Below are 23711 nucleotides of genomic sequence, written 5' to 3' on the forward strand. Positions count from 1 at the left end.
CAGAACCAGAACAGAACTCTTTAGAATGTCTCCAAGACTGTTAGTTTCATTTGGAGAGAGATCAAAAGGGTCCACAGTTTCCACTCAGACTTTGAAAATGGGTTATCAGCTGTGTTCTCACTTGCTACAAGGCCGCTAATACTCAGGCTCCTTTAAGAGTGATAGCCCAGTCTACTAGATCCAATTCTGCCTCCATGGCATTGTTGAAAGATGTACCAGTGACTGAAATTTGTGAAGCTGCAACCTTGGACGTCTGTTCACGCTTTCTGAAAAAACACTATCTACCCGTGCCTCTGGATGTTGCTGTTGGCATGCCAGTTGTATCATCAGTCTTAGACCTGGCTTTGAAACTCCCTCCTTTTTCTATGGGTACTGGTCGGGAATCACCTGAAGTTGTAGCACCCATAAGGACAGTACTCCAAGAAGTTACTCACCTGGTGCGGTAATTGGAGTTCTTTGAGATCTGTCCCCCTATGGGTGCTCCACTACTTGCCCTCCTTCCGCTCTGCTTCGAAGTCTTTTCTGTAGAATGTTGCAGTGGAGAAGGAACTGAGGACAGTTCGCCCGCTCATCTCTGTATATCCTCAGCACGAGGCAGGCACAAAGAGGTGTGTAGAGCATATGTGCAGGCCTAACGGGCACAGCTACCAAAAATCTCTGATCAAAGGTGCATCAGGAGCATGCATACCTGAAGTGGAGCACATCTCTGTACTGATTAAGTAAAATAGTTGAATTTTTTCTTTACGTATTTGATCTGAGGTTTGTCTAGACTAGAGTTAACTGATTATGGACTGTCTAGATCAGCTTGTACAAGTTTTAGCTAAGTTAATTGGCAATCAGTTGACTCCAGTTGCAATAGGAACAAAAACTCTAGTCTAGACAAATACTTGGTGTTGGATTTTTCTCTGACTCTGCCTGGTACTAGACAATAAAACCAATTTTCAAAAGATGAAATATGGTTTAGTGCATATCTCTAGAGGGTGGTCCAGCCAAAAGAAGCCAATAACTTCTATCCGGGATTTAAACAATATGTTGGCTGTGAAGACTATTTTCTGCTTTATTTCTGTTTTAAAATAACTTAGTGGAACATCCTTAGTTTGAACGTAACTGACTTTCTTTAGTAGCCATCTTTAAAAACTGAAATTTTTATACCATTTCATTCTGTCTGATTTTTTTAGTAGTCAGTTTTCAGCGTCATTCCACTAAAGTTGGTTTCCTGCTGTTTTCATGAGGAACTGTTTCCACATCCCTGCATAGAAAGTTAGTTTTTACTTGAAACTCTTATTAAATGACCTCAGAATAACATCATTTACCTAAAAGAATGTTTTGCTTTTAACTGTTTTCTTTTTTACTCAAAAAACTGCTCCCTCTTGTACTCAAATTGAAAATATAATCCTCCTGCTCTTGAATCTACATTTCTGTTTTAAAAAAAACAGTAAGCAGCCTTTAAATTTCCATGCTTGGGCTTGCCTGTCCTCATTGACCCATTTCAAGTTCACTTTGTCCCACTTGTACTTCTTCCAGTGCTCCAAAGTTGGTCTCTGATTTAAGTCTCACGTGCCTTAATCTTGTGCTGATATTGATGTCAGTCAGTTAGTTCTTGATATAACTAGAAAGTAGATTAATTCATCTTTAGTTTATTCCAAACTAAACTGGAAATACTGCAGTGTGTGGATGTGGTGTTGGGGTCTTATTGTTAATTATTTTTCTGTATTTAGGTAAGTAGAAAAACAGAGTGACTGGGGACACTTTTTTATAGTGAATTTTTTAAAAGATAAGTTACATTATTTGTTTTCCAAAGATGATAAACGGAGAGAGAGTGCTAGAGTTCTGTTCCACGTTAATTCTTTAGGCATCTGGGATGGTGTTTGTGCTGGTCCTGTTATCTTTATTTTAAAACAGTTACACCCTTCCTTGCTGCTGTTCTTGGGTTTGTTCAGCTTTCAGTGAAAACAAAACCACTGATTTGTTTCTGTGGGCTGTTTTTACAGTACTTATTATCTGGAAGGATTGAAAACTGTTGGAAAATAGATTAGAAAGCAAGTATAAACCATACATTTGGGAAGCTGCTGAAGCTACAATTTGACAGACACAAAAGTGACTCTCAATGTGTCTTTGGGAAAACCATGATTTTTCATGAGATGTTTGCTTCCTCAAGAGGCCTGTTGTTAACAAAAACAAATTAAAAAAAAAAAAAAAAGTGACGATTAACTAAGGTGTCAACCTTAGGTTCTCTCAGTCCACTCCTCACTCCCAATCAAGGTTGAAAAGTTTGGCTTCTAGTACAGAAGCGGTCAAACCTTACACCTTAAACCTTACACCTGTTAATAAAAAGCATGCCAGACCTCCTAGTCCATTGGACCAAACCATATTTCAGTTATGGCTGAGACACCTTTTGATTATATTATATTATTACATGGAGGTTTTTCTGAAAAATTTCCCACCATTACTCTAATACCTTTGCTAGCAATGGTAGGAGTGCTAATACAGATTGACTGCCAATACTTTTACCACCGTGTTGTCCAATCCTGGTCAGAGCAGATCTGGACAACACAGACTAGTGGCCAGTCTACCCTGATGCTCATAGTATGGCTAGCACTGGTGACGATTTTCCAAAAAATTAGTTGCAAACAGGGCTTCTGTCAACAATGGGTAGCTTTCCTGGTATGGGAGAAGCTGCTATTACCTGTGGGAGAATAAGTAATCTAATTATATTGGAGGGTTGGGTAAAGAGAAAGTGCGTTCTGTAATCAGAGTTCATGTGCATTTGATAAAATGCTGAACTAGGAAGGCTCACTTGAGACCAAAGCATCCTTTATAAGACTGGTAAGATTGGGACGCCATCTTTCCCCCACACATTTGAAACTTTTTAAACTTAAAATTGACATGGTTGTCAATGTGTGGTCCCAGAAACCATATTTGTCTATCTTTTGTTTCTCCATGACATGACTGTGAGCTCAGAATGTCATTTGAGGGGGGAAGGGGAAGGAAGGAATTGATGAATTTTCATTGAAGTGCCAGGAGAATAATTTGTGCCAATTGAATGACATTATCCCTACTTTACATGCAAGAAATTGGTCATTTATATTCTTATCAAGGCCTTCCAAGTGCAGGCACGTGGTCTTCTAGAATGAATTAATTTCTTCAACTTCAGCTCTTAACTTTGGAACAAAGAGTTGGTAAATACAGACCCTGTTCTAACCAGTGTTTATCTGCCAGTCTAAGTGAAATTTTCTTATCAGAAAATTAGTGATGGATTAGTCCCAGATCAGTCTTAATCTCTGGCTAATAATCTATGCATTGTAGGGTTACTTACTGAGAAGTGCCAAAAAGGGACTCATAGCAGCCTGCCACTCTTACCCTGTGAAGCCTTTATTTGTGGAATATGATTTATAGTATTAATTAATCGGAATAAATTACTATCTCAGTAATACAGAGGTAGTATATTATTGAATCTGCAATTCTCAAACAAGCCTCAAAAACTGTTGTTTTCATATAACTGGTAAGTTAGGATGTCCATTGGAGGAAGCATAGCATTGACAGGAATCTTCCTTCAAGATATCTGGGATTTCTTACTAAATTTGAAACCAGTGCATATGTGAAGAGAAAAGGGGTTGAAGGAAAATGGCAAAATTACTTAAATAAAAATGTGCCCTACAAAGAACAGAATTGTTCTTCTTTGCTTCATAATTTTAAAAAGACCCGAAGAGTTTCTTCTTTCTTTTTATAATCTCTGCTTATTGTTAAAGGATTGGAGAACAAGTGGGATTATGATATTACCATAGAAGAATGAAACCTGAGCATCTGAAAAGGACAGATTTTTGTCACTCTTTAAATCTTTAGTTATTGAACACCTGTTTAATTCAGAACGTTTTTTACAGTTGTGGTTGATTGTTGAGAGATGGTCTCTTGGTAAAATTAGATTAAGACGTGCTCACACAATTTTTCAAACTCTGAAGCAATGAGCAGATGAGCTCTGTTCACTTCCAGTAGTCTTTAGTTTACTTTCAATATCTTGCAACTCTGATATTTAGTTGGATTTTGACATTTATAAGTGGAGTTACAGTTATCAGTGGTAGTGCAATAAATGCCTTCATGTTAATGATTGAAGGTATCATCATTTGCCAGTCTATTGAAGAATGGCCAGATCCTTCATATGTTTGATTGTGGAGCCATGGCAAAAAGGGGCTGGAAAACTGATAGAAGTAGAAAGCTGGAGGGTTCCTCAGGAGTCTACACTGCCACGTAAGTCCAGTGTTAGTAGAACTCAAGTTAACAGACTTGGGTTTGTTAACCTAAGGCTTGAGCATCTATACTCATTTGTAACCCCAGGTTAGGAATTGTTGAGTTATGGATCCCAGCCTGGGGCTCCAGCGTTTGTGGGCCCAAATCCAACCACCTATATCACAGACTTCCTAGTGCCATCCTGAAATGTGGTCACTCTAGCCCTTTGTTCATGGTGCAGTATGGGAAAACTAGACTGTCCATCAAACTTGACTGTCCAGAGGACAAAGAAAGTCAGCCCATGGGAGCGTGGAATGCTTTTGGTGGACTACCAGGGTATGTAACTGCAATTAAACCATTTTAATTGTGGTGTTGATGTTCGGGCTTTGGGATCCTGTGAGTGGGAAGACTCCCAGAGCTCAGGTTCCAGCCTGAGCCCGAACATTTACACCTCAGTTAAACAGCCCATTAACCCAAGTCCTGTGAGCCTGAGTTAGCTGGCACAGGCCATCCGTGGGTTTTTAGTTGCAGCGGAGACATACCCCCACAGCAAGAGTCCAGTGGGGCTGTGTTTACACTGCAAAGAAAGCGGGCTTGGGCTTGGAGCTTCGACCCCTGTGGGGTCCTGGGACCTTGGGTCCGAGCCCTGGATTAGCACGCTTTGTGTGTGGACAGAAGGAGGTTTAGTCTTGAGCCTGAGTTCAAACCTTGGGCTTACATTATCGTATAGATATACCCTAGGAGGTGTAGAGCCAGCATAGTGTATTCTTACACTGCTGAACTTCAGTCCTTACTGTAACCCTTGAGGAGGATGGTGTAGAACAAGCCCTAGGATCAGGAAGAAATCTTTTGTAGTTCCCCCCCATATAGCTGCGCATAGCACTTAATTGATATGGCAGAGAATTGAGTCCACATGCCAGATACCAGAACAGTTTAATCCATAATACCAAATACCATGCACCTGCTCCAGTGAGCTCTGCCCGGCATTGTGTGATAGGTGCAACAATTCACAGCTGTTGTGTGTATAATGTTTAGTGTGCACCCAAAATGGCTAAAGACTGTGAATATTTGGGGAATCTTTCTGTATAGCTTATTGGACTCTGGTTAATATTATGAAGTTACTATGAAAATTGCTGCGTTTTGGAACACCTCTGTCTGTATAACCAGCGTTGCTGATAGGACCTGTAGTGGTTACACACCAGAGTAAGGACAATGAAGAGTACTTAATTTTAAAGGGTATACTCTGGCCAGACAATAAATACGATGAGGGTAGATGAAACCTAGAAGAAGCGACTTCCACTTACTTGTCTGCAGGGGTGGGGGTGTGGAGAGTGTAAAATTCCCTAATAACATGGACATAGGTAATAAAGCAGGGGTGTTTAAAAAGGACTCATGGGGAAGATTGAGAGCCACACAGGAAGCGTGGGGCAGGAGGAAGAGGATGGTTCAGCAAGATCAGAAGGTGAACTGGGGAGAAAGCTCCATATTCAGAATGCAAGCCATGCTATGCAGCAGGAAGACCCTGAACAACCCTAGATATCCTTGACCCCAGCCCAAAGAGTGCTGTTGAGTGGGGAGGAAACTGAGGCAGGGAAAGGTGTGTAGGGTTTAATTTTGTATAGATCATTGTATTGCATATATTATGTGATTAAATGAAGAGCAATAGTTTTTGAATCAAGTGCAAAGTGTGTTACACTGTTCATGTGCCCCTTGAAGACATAAACTATGGGTTCAGGCCACCCCCCTGGTTGGAGCTGCTGGAGTTGGGGACAGGAGGAGGAGAGAATCTGCAGATTCAGCACTGGTTCCAGGGTCTGGGTGGTGGCCTGCATGATCACAGCTTTTAGGAGGGGATGCTACCCAGAGGGTCTGCACCCTGAGTGTGTGCTTAGAGGCCCCAAGATAGGGACAGTGCATGGGTTGTGTTCATATTCCAGAGGTTTAAAACACTGGAGGATTCAGCAGCTGGATCCCTTCTGAGAAGTCTGGTAAGTGTCCAAGAAGGGTATTAGTCTAGAGTTATGGCATGGATGCACAGCACCTAGCAATTTGCCGTGGTGCCTGTTGCAACTGTGCATTTCATTAACGTAGACAATGCTAGAATTACTAGAATAAATTAACTCTACATTAATTTAATTTGAAATTATATAGTTCACCCCAGAAAGTTATTTAAGGCCAGTGATAAGATTAGAGAGAACCAGCCTAATACCTCTACAGTACAACTATATTAATGACACAGTCGTATTTACTGTAGGAGGAAGAGGACTGGTAAAGGGGACTAGGGCTTGTTTGGCCATACTTCGATAGCACTATCCTTTTTAACTATAAAAGGGAAATCTGTATAGTCCCTGTGAACGTGTAACAATTTATGAATACTGTATATTGACCTTGTTATTGGGATGTTTACTGTGTGACTGTTGGGTTAGAAATTGAAATGTTTCCTTTGTGAATGTTGGTTTAGTTTAATAGTAGCCTGTTGGAAAACAAGCAGGAAAAAGTATAATGGCTTGACCTAGCCAGCCAGTCACCAGTGATTAAGGGACAATGCAAGAGCCATTTGCTTTGATCTACCTATGAAGCCCTTCTGAGCTCACCTAACTAGTTTGTCAAGGGGCGGGTCTACTCCAGCTTGAGAACACAGAACAAAGACCGTGCCTAGATTTAAGAGGACAAAGTTCCTGAAGCAGGGAAAGATGGTTAAGGGAAACAGACTGAAACCCAGACTCCAGATGTTAGGGTAATTAGGAGTTAGAGGCCTTCCTAAGCTTCTCTCAAAGGAATGACAAGCTTTTATTTAAGAGATGATGGTATCGCTGTCTGCCTCAAATATCTGCAAGACTATGGACTACACTCAGATGTAAACCACAAACACATCTCCCAATTCATCCATTTCATCCTCACCCATAACAATTTTACATTTTATATTCATCAGCAAACACTTTGCCCATCAGTACTAACTAGGATAGCTCTCCATCATGCCAGCCTCTTTATGAGCCACCTTGAAGAATTATTTCTGGATAAATGCGTTATGAAACCAATGATATACCTGAGATACATCTGATATTTTCATCCTCTGGACAGATGACCTAAACTCCCACCCATCAGTCATACTGTCTCTAAAACACTCCTGGACCAACATCAACTTCCTGACCATGATCAACTTCAACAATGGAACCTTACAGATAGCTATATGCAAGGAATCCACAGATCATCCCATTTACCTTCAAAGACCAGTAACCACCCCAAACACATCAAGAAATCTATTATCTACAGCCAAGCACTGAGATACCACAAAATATACTCTGAGGAGAAAGTCTGGGGTATATACCTTAACTCATTGAAAACCGCTGTCACCATACAAGGACACTCCACCAGAGAAGTAGATTGCATCACTGAACAGGCCACTCAAATACCTCTATGGAGCCTGCTTCAATACGGGGCGGGGGGGAGTGGCGGGAGGTGGGTGGGGGGAGAGAATACTCTGTGACCATTCACCCCTAGTTGTCACTTACCACGCCACACTGGAGCCCATATGGGATATCATAAAACAGTTACAACCCGTACTTAATGGGGTCCACATCCTGAAAGAAATCTTTCTTGACTCGCCTCTTTTGGCCTTCAAACAACCCCCCAACCTCATCAAGCTGTTAGAAGCAAGCTCCCCAAAGATCAGGATCCAACAATTCGAAGCAGTACCAGACTCTACCATAACAAATGCAAAACCTGCAGACATACCTCCACAGTTATACTGATCAGTCTTCCCCACAACTCACCTTTCCATATCTGTGAGGCCTTCATATGTCCGGTGTACCTCATCCAGTGCATAAATGCCCCAAAAACTATATGGTGAAACCAGACAATCACTGTGGTCTTGAATGAGCTCACAGAGAAAAATAAGATTAAAGCATCATATCACCCATGGGTGAACACTTTTCACAAAATGATTCCTCCACATCTGACCTCTCTGTCTTCGTCCTCAAAGAGAACCTGCACAGCACCTTCAAAAGATGAGCCCAAGAGCTTAAATTCATAACTTTGCTAGATGCCACAAATCATGGTCTTAATAAAGACCACTGGATTTATGGCTTATTACTCCTAGACTTTAAGGTTAGAAGGGATCATTATGATCATCTAGTCTGACCTCCTGCACAATGCAGGCCACAGAACCTCACCCACCCACTCCTGTAATAGATTCCCTAACCTATGACTGACTTACTGAAGTCCTCAAATAATGATTTAAAGACTTAAAGCTACAGAGAATCCACCAGCAAGTGACTCATGCTGCAGAGAAAGGCGAAACCCCCCCAGGGTCTCTGCCAATCTGTCCTAGGGGAAAATTCCTTCCCAACCCCAAATATGGCGATCAGCTAAACCCTGAGCATGTGGGCAAGACTCACCAGCCAGACGCCCGGAAAGAATTCTTTGTAGTAACTCAGAATCCATGCCATATAACATCCCATCACAGGTGGGCATATTTACTGCTAGTAGTCAAAGATGAGTTAATTGCCAAATTAGGCTGACCCATCATACTATCCCCCTCATAAATTTATCAATCTGTAATCTAAACAATCTGTAACTCACTAACTCCCCTTTTTTGTCCTCTGACTGCAGAAGTGTTAACAGGGCACTTCACCTTGAATAGTCTCTTGGAATATGATTACTTAAAAGGCTTATGCTAAACAATCTGTTCTACCTTGTATTAGCTGTGACACTCTCAGTACCTTTCTCAGACCTGAAGAGCTGTGTTTAGCTCAAAAGCTTCTCTTTCACAAACAAAAGTTGGTCCAATAAAAGACACCACCTCATCCCCCCTTTCTCTTTAGTGAAGATAGATATGAATGTAGACTGTTTTGAAATCCTCTCTCTATTAGGCTTTGTTCTTGCTGTTAAGATTAATTTATACTTTGATTTAAGAAGGCTACCTGGTCACTGTGTTCACCACTGGTTACAGAAGGAAAGAACTGCAAGTATTGAATGCAGTTGGACCTGTTGCGTAAGCATGGTTGACAGACAGGGTACTGTAGCCCAGGGCCTGGGAGAACTGCATTTCCACCCTGGGAAAGATAAAGGCTTGAGGCCCAACACCTGGTGGGGGTGCACTCCTAGAGACCAGAGAGGGATTAAAAGTTCAGCACATCCTGTAACTGTCACAGTCCCATCATTCTCCCAAAACAAGAATGAAACTCTATGGTTTCTGTATGAGTTGGTTTTTATTGAACAAGAAGTCTCTGCAGTGGCTTCAGATTGCTGCAACAATTGGAGTAAACACTTTAAACTGTTGAAAAATGCAGCGAACTTCTTGATTTAATTTGGTATCAATAGCAAATGAAAAACAGCTGTTTGTGTACATTTTGTAGTGGCCTTGTTTCTGAAATGCTAACATGTCTGGAGGAGTGCTGAAACATCTTGCTTGCTGAAAGGCCAGCTTGTTCTGAGCCAGCCAGAAAAAACATGGCCCCCCAAGGTCACATGTAAGGTGTTTAACCCCTGAAGTCAATTTTTCAGATAGAATGGAGTTTTTGAACTCTCTAGCTTTGGAGTTGTGCAAGATATCTTTGTAGTATGAGACAGAAAGAATTCTGAAACTGCTGATTTGATTCAGTGAATGTCTCTGAAGATTTTTTTTACATGCCTTCTTTCTTCCTTTCAGTGCCCTGATAGCAAAAGCTAAATTTGAGAACGGTTTTTAGATAATTGATGGTTTTTGTCTTTGGGGTTATTAGTAGGCAAAGTCCCAAATTAGCATTTCACTTTGTTTATATTAGATTTTAATCTTACAGTTTAAAGGTGACCTTCAAAGCTTTTTGGATTGTTTTCTAATAGCCCTCAAATTCTATCCTATGTTAAGTCCACTTAATATATTTTTAGAAAACTTCCCCTCCCCCCTTGACATTTGTCTTTGGACACTGCATATTGCTTAGACTTCATTAGCTCATGTAGCTCGGTGACGTGTAGTCTGAGGTGCTCCTTGTCTGATTTTTTTCATCTCAAAACTAGGCTGAAAGGCTACATACATAAGATATTGGTTGTACCAAAATTATACTGGGTTAATTTAAATCTGTTTTTAACCCAATTTAGTTACACCAGTGCAAACTCATGTATAGACAAATTTAAATAAAAGTAAGTGTAGCTTATTTTGATTTATATTAAATTGATTCCTAAATGATTTAAGATAAATCAAAATAAGGCCAGGTCCATGGGAGGAGTACTTCGCCAACTGACCTATACCAATATACTGGCAAAGTTCTCATAGTGTAGATGAAACTTTTGCTGGCAAAACTGCTTTTGCCAGAATAACTTGTTCTAGTGCTGCTCCCCCATCAGTGAAATAAGGTATGCTGACAGAAGTGTTGTTTTGTTGGCATAGCTGTATATACACCATTGGTGCTGGTCACATTTCACCTCTGACATAGCTGTAACAGCACTTTAAAGACTAACAAATTTCTGTGGGCATAAGCTTTCGTGGGCTGCAACCCACTTCGTCAGATGCATGAAATGGAAATCACAGATAGGAGGTGTGTGTGCGTGTGTGTGTGTGTGTGTGTGTGTGTGTATGTATATATATGTATGTGTGTATATATACATCCAAGGGTAAGAAACAACAATGGGGAGGGCAAGTGCTAGCCTCCTATCTGTGATTTCCATTTCATGCATCTGACGAAGTGGGTTGCAGGCCACGAAAGCTTATGCCCGCAGAAATTTGTTAGTCTTTAAAGTGCTACAGGACTCTCGTTGTTTTTGCTGTATACAGACTAACATGGCTATCCCTCTGGAACTTTTGACATAGCTATGCTGGCCAAAGTTTGTAGTGTAGACTTGACTGAAGTGTCTGCTCAGCTTCTTGCACTACTTTAACTAAATTGATTTAAAATAACACCTTAAATTAACCTCTTTAGAGCTTAACTCTCTCATGCTCTTGTTTCACTTAAGTGCAGCTACTAGGAGTAGCAGAAGGCCTGTGCACTCAGCAGCAAATTGGGCCTAACTTCTGTGGCAGATTGAACTTTGTCATCTTCATGACAATTAAAAACTGTAGATTTTTAAATTAAAATATGGAAATCAATAATACACCCAGTACAATAGTCATTCTCTGTGTTTTTATATGAACTACATATTTTATGCTGTCACCATATTCTGGTGTTTTCTTAACTCATTGAAATGAAAGGGGTAGTTCACTTTTTCAGTTGCTGTGGCAGACTTGTTGACGATATCACTGCATTGCCTTACATTGACATTTGAAACTTTTCTTCATTATCAATAAGGGGTCAAAACAGGTTTTTGAAAGTGAAAATGTAAGTTCTGGAGACTAGCTCTATAGTAAGAGATTGATTCTGTGAAACAGCAGAATTACCCAGTAATCAGAATTTAACCACATTAAAATAGAAATAGTTTTTCAGTCAGACTCTTGCCATATCTGAGATTTACAGAGTAAACAGATACCAGGGAACCAAACAGTTTAAAAACCTGCAAAACTAGTAAGAAATCAAAATAGGAAATTACTAGTTTGAAGCCCAGGACTGTGCCATAGGTTTTTAATTTCTACTTGTAGGTGGTATTAAGTTGACTGCTAGTGGCGTGATCTGTTTTTGATCTGTAACTGAGTTGTCCTTTGTTCAGAGAAAAAGGGAAAAAAAAGGAAGGACAATTTCCAGGTGTTATTGGTCTAAAACCCAGAAGCCCCAATCAGCTTATTGTGTGGGCAAGAGATGAAATTTATATCTGAATTCTCATTCAGTTATATATATTTATAATGTGAAGTATAAAAATGTGTATTTCATATGTTTATTATCCTATAGTTTTTAAATTATTGCAGTTTAACTTTTTCAGAAGTGCTTTTTATTTTTGGATTGAAAACTTATTTCCCTGTCAGCTGCATGTGTCCCAGGAGAATTAGTTTGAAAATGTGTTTTCTTCAGTATCCATTGATTCTAGTCTTTGTTCCAGAGCAGCTTGGTTATGTGTAATCAATGTAGGATTTTTCAGAGAGCAGAGAACTTGTGCCTGGCATGTGACTGGTTTTGAAGTGATGTCTTTTCATTCTACACTGTTTGGAAGAGGTGATCCCCTTGATAACATGAATCAGATACTCTGATCCTTTCATGCAGTGGTTAGAAGTTAATCTTTGTACTTTTATTCCTGCATTCTAGTGGGTGTTCAAAACAGAACATGAAATCTGGAACATTTCCAGCTGCTTTAATTCTTAAACATTGTACAACATGTCATTTATTTGCTCTGTTGGCAAACAGTCTGGTAAACCAGAGGAGGTAGCTCAAATTGCAGAACCAGCAACAATTTTGTCTCAAAGGATGTCTTCTAATGCTTTGATGAATGCATACTTCACTGATCATGGAAAGCTATTTGTCCTTAAGAGATTAGTCAATAGCCAAGCATTCAAGTGTGGGGTGATATCAGGGATTTACTTTCCTACTGAAAATGGGGAAGGGTATTGGATTTAGGAATGGTCAGTGTCAGAATATGCTATGCAGTCTCTTGTGCTATGTAAATCACAGGTCAAACAGATTAACTTCTCATATATTAATGCAATGTAGTAATTACCTATTTTTACTTTGAAATATGTCATGTTCAGTTCTAACCAAAGCTGTGTGGGAAAATCAGTTTTCATTTTCAGTGGGACAAGCCTTATGTGAATAAGAAGGGACCTGAGGTTTACTACTTATACTTTAAGCTTTGTTTTTCTCAAATCTTCTGTGCTGCTGCAAGCTGTCCAGACGTAGCAGCCATGTGCAGTTAAGGTTTTTTGTCTGGGTGAAGCTGACAGACTTATTTAATTAGTGTGATTCATGGGAAAGGCAAGTAGTCTACTCCAGATTCCTTTAGATGCCGGAGGAAAAACCATTTATTTGGATTAAATGTTTACTGCGATGGGTGCCATGTCTTGTTTTCAAAAAAATTATGACTGTAGCTAGAAGTGTTCAGATTTAGGGCAAGCCCAATAGAGAGCTCTTATATGCACATACCCTATATTTCTGAGGCAAAGTAAGACTCTCAGATGACACAATTGATCAGGAGTCAGTTTGGAAAAAAGTAGTACTTTTCCAAGAATCACTCACAAAATGAGCTCCACCCATGTGAACCCAAAATAAGACTACTCCGAGTAAATTGTGCAGCTATTCAAAATAGGATGGTATGTGCTGCTTGGCTCCCCTAGGCACCTTGAGTTTGGCTCCTTGGTGGAGTTTGAACGTGCCAATGGGCTCTATTATGCTCTTTGGGCTTGGCTTCTCTTGATGGAGGAGGAAAAAGAGTTCTGGAGTGGTATCTCCCAAATGGCACACAGTTATGACACCAAAATGTCATTCAGAATAAATTGTCTAGATCTGTAATTCTCCCTCTTGTTTCTTACATGAGACATAAAATAATTAAGTGTTGGCATTTAAATTATCCCTGAACATCAGAGGTAACACTTCAGGGAGATTAACTTGACATTTCATACATTTCAGGTCTATTGTCACAGACTCATTTCTGTGCCAGTGACTCTTTGCTCATGTTTTTGAGGATTTCTCTACAACCTATAACAGCGATAAACTTTTTTAAAATGGAAGCTGAGATTTTGGAGAGTAAGCTTTAGACAAGTGCCACTGCAGTGTATGAGCACATACTAACTGTTTCCGAGCTGTGCGCCTGACTTTACCTTGTAGGGGATGTTTTCACTGCAGTTTTAACTTGAATGATTGGCATCCAAATTAGTCTAACCTGCATGTGAGCAGTCATTGCAGTCATACCTGAGTTACTGTGTCTTCACTGATGTGGCATTTGCATGTATATCTCACTAATTCTCCTGCGTCCCATAGTTCTTTGTGTTGTGGTAACGTGGCCTGTGCTGATTATTTTAAGTGAGTTATGGGATAAAATGTCTGCCCTTTTGGGAGGGGGCAACAGCAAATTTTGTGAAGACATTGGAGCACTACCCAGCACTCAAGTGACTTAACCTGAAGCCTTAATGCATAGTGGGGAGGTGAAAGCCTCACTTGGGTTTTAGGTTGCAGCCCCACACACACCATCTGGTCCATGTTGAAAGCACTAACAAACTTGGGTCACAATTTGGGTGTAGTCAGCACGGTCATTGGGGGAACACTGGGGTAAGAGCTCAAGTTAACTGTGCTGTGAAGATATACCCTTAGAGTGTAAGATGTCCAGAGTAGGTATTCTCATATCTATGTTTGTATAACATCCAGGAAAATGAGGCTCTAGTCTGACTGGAACTTTTGAGCACTACTAGAGTGTGTTTATTCTATAAAAACAAAACAAAAAAACCCCAAACTATTTTTTTGGTTGATATACTAGTCCTCAGAATAAAACATATGTCTGTCTTAAGTGTTACCAGTACATTAAACAGTGTCCTTCTAAAATGTAGAACATCATCCACTTCATGTGAAACTTTAACTTCCTTAAATGAAGTGATAGACTGCAGAGTATTGAGAAATGGGGTGGGGGCGGAGGAATCTGGCAGAGATTTATACTTATGAAAACACATCCTTGGTAAACAGCTCATCTTTTGATGTGGACAAAGTAAGTATGTGCTTTAGGGCAGTTGTGGTGATGCAGATGGTAGGTAAGCTTTGAGTTCAGCATATTAAACGGTAATTGTGAAAAATATTTAAAATCCTGATCTGGAATGCAAGACCCTTCTGTTTGCTGTCATGTGACTTAAAGAGAAGAGAATCTTTAGTGTGGTCCACACAGTAAAATAGTTTTACCCATCTTAAAGTGTAGCAGTAAAAAAGAATTTTCTACCATTGGTGGATCTCACTATCAGACTCTAGATTTCCAGAGGAGGATTTTTTTCTGGAAAGAAATATCCACCTGCTGAGATGCAAACCATAAACTATCTGCTTGCTCACATTTTGCAAGTTCAAAAAAATCATGAGTGGTGAGTTCTATGGCAGAGTGATGCTTCCTCTCTTCTAGTGCTTGTAAATACCTACAAGAACTTTTCATCAAAAGAGAAGACAGCCAGGGGAGAGAGTTTGGGACTAGGGGTGGTTTTGCTAAGTTTCTCTTTCCCAGCTCTCCATTCACTTGTGACAGTAAGATGAATCTTCCCTTGGTAACGTACTGGAAGACTTGGCAAGATATGCATAATTGTCACTTTCCCAACCATAAAATAAAACAGATCAAGTGATAAAAGTAGTGTCTTACGAGTATAGCTATAGAATACCATTGTTGAATGAAGTAGTGTGCATTTGATGGGTGTGTGAAGCTTTGTGAAACATGCCTCATGCACAGCCATTTCTTTCAGAACTTGGAATGGGCTAGTGAGCTAAACTAAAAGGGAAATATGTATACTGCCCATGGTTGAAGATAAATAATAGAATCTACCTAACACTGGAGAACTCTAGAAACTGATACCCATTGAAAAGTGAATTGTTTTCAGGAATTTTCACTCTTGGAAATCTTGAGTCTAGACAATGTCCACACATTAGTAAAAGATACTTGGCCCCAAAGTTAGTTTAAGGTTTCTTTCGAATGGTCTTTTTAATCTGTGATCCAGGAAACAGATTATCTATTCACCATGTGAGTGGCTATATTAAATGAGACATTGCAGTTGTTCAGACATGTCCTTTCTTGCCCTTGCAAGAGTTGATTGTCAGTGAGCAGGTCAGCTGTCAATTAAATTTCAAATTCCATTCATTTTGAGAACTCACTGGATACACCGTTCTCTGAAATAAAGACTGTGAATTGGAGTAAATTTTGTTTGAGTCCTTTCTAAAACTAATTAAACAAGTAGCAGAGGAACTCCTATTCAGATTTTCACTTACATGCATGCTGTACTTTAAAATGTGTTGGTTTTTTTTTTTTTTTGGGTGACTAGCATCCTAAAAGGATTTTAAATTCCTTTATTAGCATTTTTGATTTCAGCACCTAACAAGTACTTTTGAGATGTTGAATTACCTAATATGAAGCACTTATGCTGACCCAAGTGTATGGACTATACAGCAGTGTTTCTCAACCAGGGGTATGCGTACCCCTGGGGGTACATCAACTCATCTTGATATTTGCTTCGTTTTACAATAGGCTACATAAAAAAAATAGTGAAGTCAGTACAAACTAAAATTTTATAAACCATAACTGGTTTATACTGCTCTATATGTTATACACTGAAATGTAAGTACAATATTTATATTCCAATCGATTTGTTTTGTAATTATATGGTAAAAATGAAAAAGTAAGCTATTTTTCAGTGACAGTGACACTTTTGTATTTTTGTGTCTGATTTTGTAAGCAAATAGTTTTTTAAGTGAAAGGGGTACAATAGTCTGGAAAGATTGAGAACCGCTGCTGTACAGAAGGCTGGGTTTTTTTAAGCCAATCCAGGGAATGGGACTCGAGAAAAGCAATGGAAACCTTACAGGAAACTAAACATTGCAATGTTGGAAATTGATATAGATGTAGGCTAGATGTCTAAAAATTGTATAACTATTCCTCTGAACAAAATAAAGGGCCTGTGTATTTTATTTTAATGAACATAGGCTAGCCTAACTGTTACATGTCTGCTTTACATTTTAACAGTTGCTAGATTTTCCTTCTTCATTTTAAAGGTGCTCAAATACTATGATGAGTGATACAGAAATATCTATTAATAAAATAAATTACCAATTTCTGTTCTTTGGTGAACTGCAGCTGGCGAGGGCTTCTGAAAGGGTCCTGTTTAAGGTGATGTGGTTTTCTTTCCTATTGATTGTATTCAGTTTTGCATACTGTAAATGCACCAAAGGGGAGAACACAAAGGGGAGGTGGCCAAACCTTTCAGTTGCTGGATATAAGGGGCCCTGTGTGAAGGCAGTTCATATCTAAAGGCATTGCCATTCAGTATGCATTCTTTTCTTCCTTTCTCTCAAAATCCTTTTTGTCCCTGGAGGTATAAGACCAGAGGACTGTCATTTACTGCTGGTGTCATTGCTTTGTGGGCTGAGATTTTTCATTGGATTTGGTTACACCATACTAGCCTTTGGGATATAGAAGCTGCCTATTAGCTAGTACTTTGTGCTGTCATTCAAGAAACCTATATTTGATTCCCGGTCCTAATGTCTTGTTCTTTGGTTCATTGTGGATTGAGTGTGCTGCATAGGCAAAGCACTCAACACAGATGGCAAATTGAAAGGAGAGGCAATGCAAGGCACTTTGTAATTTACTTTTCCAACCAGTCTAGAAGCAGTGTTGACAAGATTTTATGGAATTCCTTTTAAAATCTTTAGCTGGAGAGAGTGGCTGCAATGTAGGAATCAAAGTTAAAGGTTAGGGGAAGTGTAAAGGGATTTGTCCTTATGGCTGCCACAATGGAGGATGAACCTCTGGTGGGAAATTAGAAAGACTAGCCTGCAAATGGGTAGTATGAAGAATTAAAGAAATTGTACATTTTGCTACAATGAGGGGGCCTTTTGAAGGAGGCCTTTGTTGGAAGCTCCCAAGTAATCTATTTGGAGGAAGCCAAATGAATGATGCTACATTACCAGAGAGGTAGAAGGAAAAGAGGTGCATGCTTTGGACCCCAGATTGCTGAGGTGCAGGAAAAGAGCATGTAAGTGATCTCTGTAGTCTAATCATGTTAGGCTTGCTGTTGAGACTCCTGCTAAGCTGGTTAACATCTTCTCGAACTGAACACACAGTGAGTCTATGTACTACTGGGGATATAGAGGTTATTCAGTTTTGTCCAGAATGTGGGAAAGAATTGCTTGGATTGCTTGCTGTATGTAGCTTGTACCATGGGACATGCTTTCCACACTTAGTGTTTGTGGAGATTGGAAGTGGTTGTATGGCTGAATAGCTCAGTATTCCTGGAATTGTTCTGTAGGTAAAAGTCTATGGAGCTATCTGTGCCAGGCTAAAGAGCTGGCTGCTTGGATTGTTGTGTAGACAAGAATGCTTTCATTGTCTAGCTAGAAAGCTGACACACACAATGTTATAGAACAGTGCTTGCTGTGTCTCTATCTTGGCATGCCATTAGCAGGCTCTGTGTTGTAAGCACTTGCCCTTAAATCAGCTAGAATAGATGTCTGATGGCAGAGCAGTTATTAAAATCAGTGATGGCCCTGCAAAACTGGAAGTTCAGAATGTGGTCTTCAGTCTTAGAGAAAACGTTTGGGTTGTTCTTTGTCTGCTAATGGAAAGAGAAGAGCTTACAGGGAGTATTAAATTAATTGTAAGTATTAAATTAATTGTGGGTTTAGTAATGACCTCATAACATCAGCTGTTGAGTTGAAATACTTTATCCATTATATTCCTTGGCGAAATCAGTGAGCTTGAACTTCTTTTCAAGGCCCATGCTAGCCTGGCTAGCATGCTAGTTTCTGGTTAGGTACCCTTTAAAACCCACCTTCCAGAATGCATGTTTAGTTGCAGGTATGGTAGCATAAGAATCCTATTAAGCATCGAACCTCACCAGGAAAAGCTTGTGGTGCTTTTCTGAGCTGTTTTTTGCACACAAGCCTGACATGGGAAATGGGCAGGGGCAATACTTTTAAGCTGGTGTACAACTGATTAACGAACTACAGTACTAAACTGGAAATTTTAGAAGTCAACAGCCAGTTACCTAACCTTGTTCAGCAGCTAGTTCTCTGAATGAAAACAGGAAAGAGTTGACCTTTCCTTTCTGGTCAGCATTGTAACAAGTACTACAAATGCTTTTTCAATCGATATTTTAGGTCAAGGGGTAACTTCTGTGTTGAGACCAAACTAGTTACATGTGTTTTGCATGTATAACCTTTCACTGCTGTGACTGACATTCTTGGTAGATGTTCAGTGAAAACTCTGGATTCATTGCATAAAGTTGACAACTTCTCTCAAACTCCCTATTACTTTTCCTGGTTTCATCTTTTTTGAAAAAAATGTTAACACAACTTTTTATGGCATTCCAGGGATACAGCTCCAGTTGTGATCTGATTAGCAGTTACCTATGGATGCACAGTAACCTGTCTCCTTGCCTGGCCTAATTATAGACTGTCATTTAGATGTCTGTTCCAAATATAAATAGCTTTGCAGATATCTGGAATTTTGAATCGTATCCAAAAAGCTATATAGATTATAAAATGACTTAATTTCTAAACTCGCAGTGTAATTGCCCCATTTACATCAGGTCCCTATTCTGGGTCTAGATTATGTGATTCAAAGCTGCCATCTAAGGGTCAAGGCTTTTAATCCATTAGCAAACTGACCAACATTTAGGGTTTAAGGAAGCATTTCTATACATAGCTTGTACAATATTCTTTAACATTCTATGTCTCCAGGAAGTAGGAAAAAGGGAAATTCTAGTGACATCACAATTTAGCCTTTCAGTGTGAGGCCAAGTCTACACTACAGAATTAGGTCGACATCAGGCAGTTTACGTCGACCTAACAATGGAGGTGTGCACACTACAATGCTCCTCCCACCACTTTAACTTTCCTGATATGCCAACCTAATAAAGCCACCTCAGTGAGAGGCGCAGAGCTTAGGGCGACATAGTTAGAGCGACAGTGTCAGTGTAAACACTGTGTTGCCTACATCAACCTGAGTAGCCTCCAGGAGGCAACCCACAATGCCCACTGTGACCATTCTGTTCACAGTTTTGAACTCCACTGCCTTTCAGCCAGGTACGTAGGTATGGGTCCTTCCCCTTTTAAAGCCCCAGGATGTTTTGAAATTGCTTTTCCTATTAGCTTGCCTTGGAGAGCTCACATAGCAACTGCCCAACTAACCATGCTAGCTCCACGCAGCCAACTCGCTCCTGCCTGGAATACACCAGAGGTGGTGGGTCTCCTAGGCCTGTAGGGAGAAGAGGCTGTGTAGTCACAGCTCTGCTCCAGCCACAGGAACTTTGACTTTATGGCCACAGTGCTCAGGGCGTGGAGGAGAAGGGCTACAATGGGGACATGCAGCAGTGCCATTTAAAAATCAGAGCTGAGGCAGGCATACCTGAAGGCAAGGGAGGCGAATAGTTGCTCTGGTGCATAGCCACAGACATGCTGCTTCTACAAGGAGCTGCATGCCATCCTTGGCCGTGACCCCACCTTCACTATCAAGAGCCCTGTGAATACTTTTGTTGGGGCTGGAGTGGCAGATGATGGCGATTTATACTGGGATAACTATCCACAGCTGTGTTGATGCAAGAGCTTCTACTGTGACTGCTCTCAGATGACACAAGGAATGTATGTGGATGTGCAACAGTGGTTGCATTGCAATGGTGGCTATATATTGATGTAACTTAAGTTGACTTAACTTTGTAGTGCAGACAAGCCCCGAGTGTCCAAGTAGTCCACTTGTGGGCTATAATAAGTTGTACAGGTCTGTGTGTTTGATGGGGGAGCTTCTAACCAGACTTAGGTCTTCACTTAAAACTTAGGTCAACTTAGCTAGATTGCTCTGGGGTATGAAAAATTCACACCCCCTGAGAGATGTAGTTAAGCTGATCTAAACCCAGGTGTTGACACTGCTAGATCAATGGAAGAATTCATCTGTTGACCTAGCTGCCACTTCTATGAGGGATGGATTAACTACAGTGATGGGAAAACACCTTCTGTTGCTGTAGTGAGTGTACACTACAGTATGGTGTTACAGCAGCACAACTGCAGTGCTGTAGCTGTGCCTGTAGTGTAGCCATAGAGAGTTCCATGTTTGAATCCTGTAATGTAGTTCTCTGCATTTTTCATATCGTGACTTCATAAAACAAAAAAAAGCTTTTGGACTTCTTCCCATTGAGCGATGAAGAAAGGAAGTTTGTGACTTCTTGGGCCTGTTTGGGGCTCCCCTGCTTAGAGCTCCTGTGGGAGTCGATTGCACTGGAAATAATGATGGTACTAAATCTGAGTTGTTTTTGGAACACCTTATTAAAAAGATCCCTATGCACAGAAGCTGGGAAAACTCCACTGTCTGCTGTCTGTGCCTGCACCACTGCTGTATGCAGGATGAAAACACCTTCATGGTTACTGCTCACCTGCCTAGAATCAACAGGTCACTGAGCTAATCTCCACTACATTGTTTCAATAGGCTTATGTAAGGGTGATTCCGGTATTCATATAAAATTGTTTTTCACTTCAGTCACGTAGTGAAAAAAATTTAAATTTAAAAACAATGCGGAGTTCAGATCTGAATATTTATGGGTATGACAAATCATTGAGCCACATAACATATAAATTCAACCACTTTGAACATTTTTGAACATGTCAAATCATGTTTTGTGAACAAAGCAGTAATATTGGATAACTGTGGTGACATGCTATTGTACAGTTTGTCATATCTTTCATATAGCATGTCCCAGAGTAATGAGCCCTCTGTGCAGGAGGGAAGGAATAAGTAGATCCTTGTCTTGGAACTTAATGTATTAAATATCTTGCTGAGTGTATATTATATTCCATCCATTAAATATACATGCTTATTCTAAACTATTTATAAACTTAAAAATACGCTTTCTCAACTATGTAGATCAGCCCATAAAGTTGTTGGTAAAATTGTGGACTCTCCCAACCCCATAGTTTTAAATTCTCAATCCATAGTGACGTTCTTGTTTTTTCCATGAGTCTTGGCTTCTAGAGCCTTGGTTGCTAGATATGTTCCATAAGAGCTAGGTATTAATTTTTTAAATTTTTATTAATCATCAGCCATAGGTAGAAAATGAAGTTGTCTTTGCAGTTTGAGGTTGTGTGAGACAGACAGTGGGTCTGTATTAATCTGTGCATTTTTAAGCTACTTTTTTAACATCTATCTCTGTGTATATTTTTAAACTTTGGTAGTTAAAAATACACAATAAATCAGCCAAAATATCAGCTATGTAAGGGAGTGTATATATGGTGTTAATGCCCAGTCATGTATTGTATTGTTGCCCTTTTTCAACTTGGGTGGCTAGTCAAAGTTCAGGGCCCTGGCTATATTCCAGTTGGAAGAGAAATTGATGAAATCTGGTGTTTTCTTTGATGCAAAGTGCAGTGTCTCTGAATGTAGAAGGAACCAAGAACAAAAGGTGCTGTTCTCTAGCTTACAGCTCCCAAGCCTCTTTGGCCAATACCAGACCCAAAAGTGTGCTCTCTCTTTCAAAGACACACTCTGCTTATAGGCTCCTGCTTTTCTGTCTTGCCTCTCTCCCTCTTTCTGTTCTTGTCTGTTCTCAGCTTCTGTATGGTCCCTCTTCCCACGCACACGCTCTCTTTCCCAGAAGAGTACTCAGCCAAAAGCTCCTGTATGTCTTAGGTAGGGGGCTTATGCTTATAGTTTTTAGTCTGAGAGTTCACACCTATTAATATCAGTGGGTCTGAATTCAACCCAGAACAAGGTTTCACCTAGCTCATGACAGAATACACTTGTTTCTCATTGGTGCTTTTGAGGGCAGCATTGATTGGCCTTCAAAGGGAACATCAAAAATGCATGGAATGCTTTAAAATAAATTTAAAGTTTAAGGTAGATACTCATAATGTGTGATTCTGCTCTGAAAAATTACCCTGTACAAATAGCATTGTGGGGCCTTCATGTTTGTCTCATGTATTCTATATCAAATTTACTTATTTTACAAATAGATTTTTTTTAACTGCCAGGCTTCACCGAGCTCAGCGTGGACTCTGAGGCTCAGGTAGAGTTCTTTCCTCCTTGTGTATAGCTACCAACAATAAATATTTTGCGGGCCAAATTATGCTTCCAGATAGATCCTATGCATCACTTGAGGCAGTGGGACAAGGTGGGTGAAGTAATAACTTTATTGATCAACTTCTGTTGATGAAAGAGACAAGCTTTCAAGCCACACAGAGGCTTCTGGTCTGGGAAAGGAACTCCCAGTATTACACTAAATGCAAGGTGGAACAGATTGTTTAGTATAAGTAATTAGCACATATTGTAAGGGACCATTCAAGGTAGAGTGGCCCATTAACACCTCTTCAATCATAGGTAAGGTTAAGATTTTGTCACAGTTATTTTTAGCAAAAGTCAGGGATAGGTCACAGCCAGTAAACAAAAATTCACGGAAGGCTGACCTCTCCCTATCTTTAGATAAAAATAGCTATCTTTGACAAAATGCGGCTGACGGGGGTAGGATGAGAGCAGGGGGGCAGGTGTCTGCCAAGTGTTTCACATCAGGTTTTAACTTCAGAGGTGTTTTGATTTCCCTTACACCCTGAAAATGTGAATGCTAAAAGCCTAATAGAAACTCTTACCTAAGTAGATAAATATGCAAAAACTTGAAATTTGTCACGTGGCGGTATGTACATATTGAATTCTGTTAGATTGTTGCTTCATAAATTTGCTGAAGACATTATCCCTACCCTAAAATGTGCAACATAAGCTAGACAGTACAATTCAGTCTCTTGCGGCAGGGAACCAAAAATTAGATAGTTTGGCATCAGGGACACGATTGCTAGGAGTCACAGCTCTGTATTATAAACACACGTGTAGAAAGCCATGTACGTATTCTGAAGTTTGATTTCTCAGGAAATCTATACAAGTAAAATGACATTTGTGAGTTTAAGACTTGGTCCTTATCCAAACCTCCATCAGATGTCCTATATCAA

General features: G+C 40.0%; 1 protein-coding gene across 1 annotated transcript in view; it reads left to right on the top strand.

The window, feature by feature from the left end:
* Positions 1 to 23711, top strand: part of SPPL3 (signal peptide peptidase like 3) — a 113654-nt gene that overhangs the window by 29620 nt on the left and 60323 nt on the right. The window lies entirely within an intron of this gene.

This window comes from Emydura macquarii, unplaced genomic scaffold (assembly GCF_026122565.2).
Source record: "Emydura macquarii macquarii isolate MOO-44397 ecotype Brisbane River unplaced genomic scaffold, CSIRO-AGI_Emac_v2 contig_1254, whole genome shotgun sequence".
Lineage (NCBI taxonomy): Eukaryota > Metazoa > Chordata > Testudines > Chelidae > Emydura > Emydura macquarii.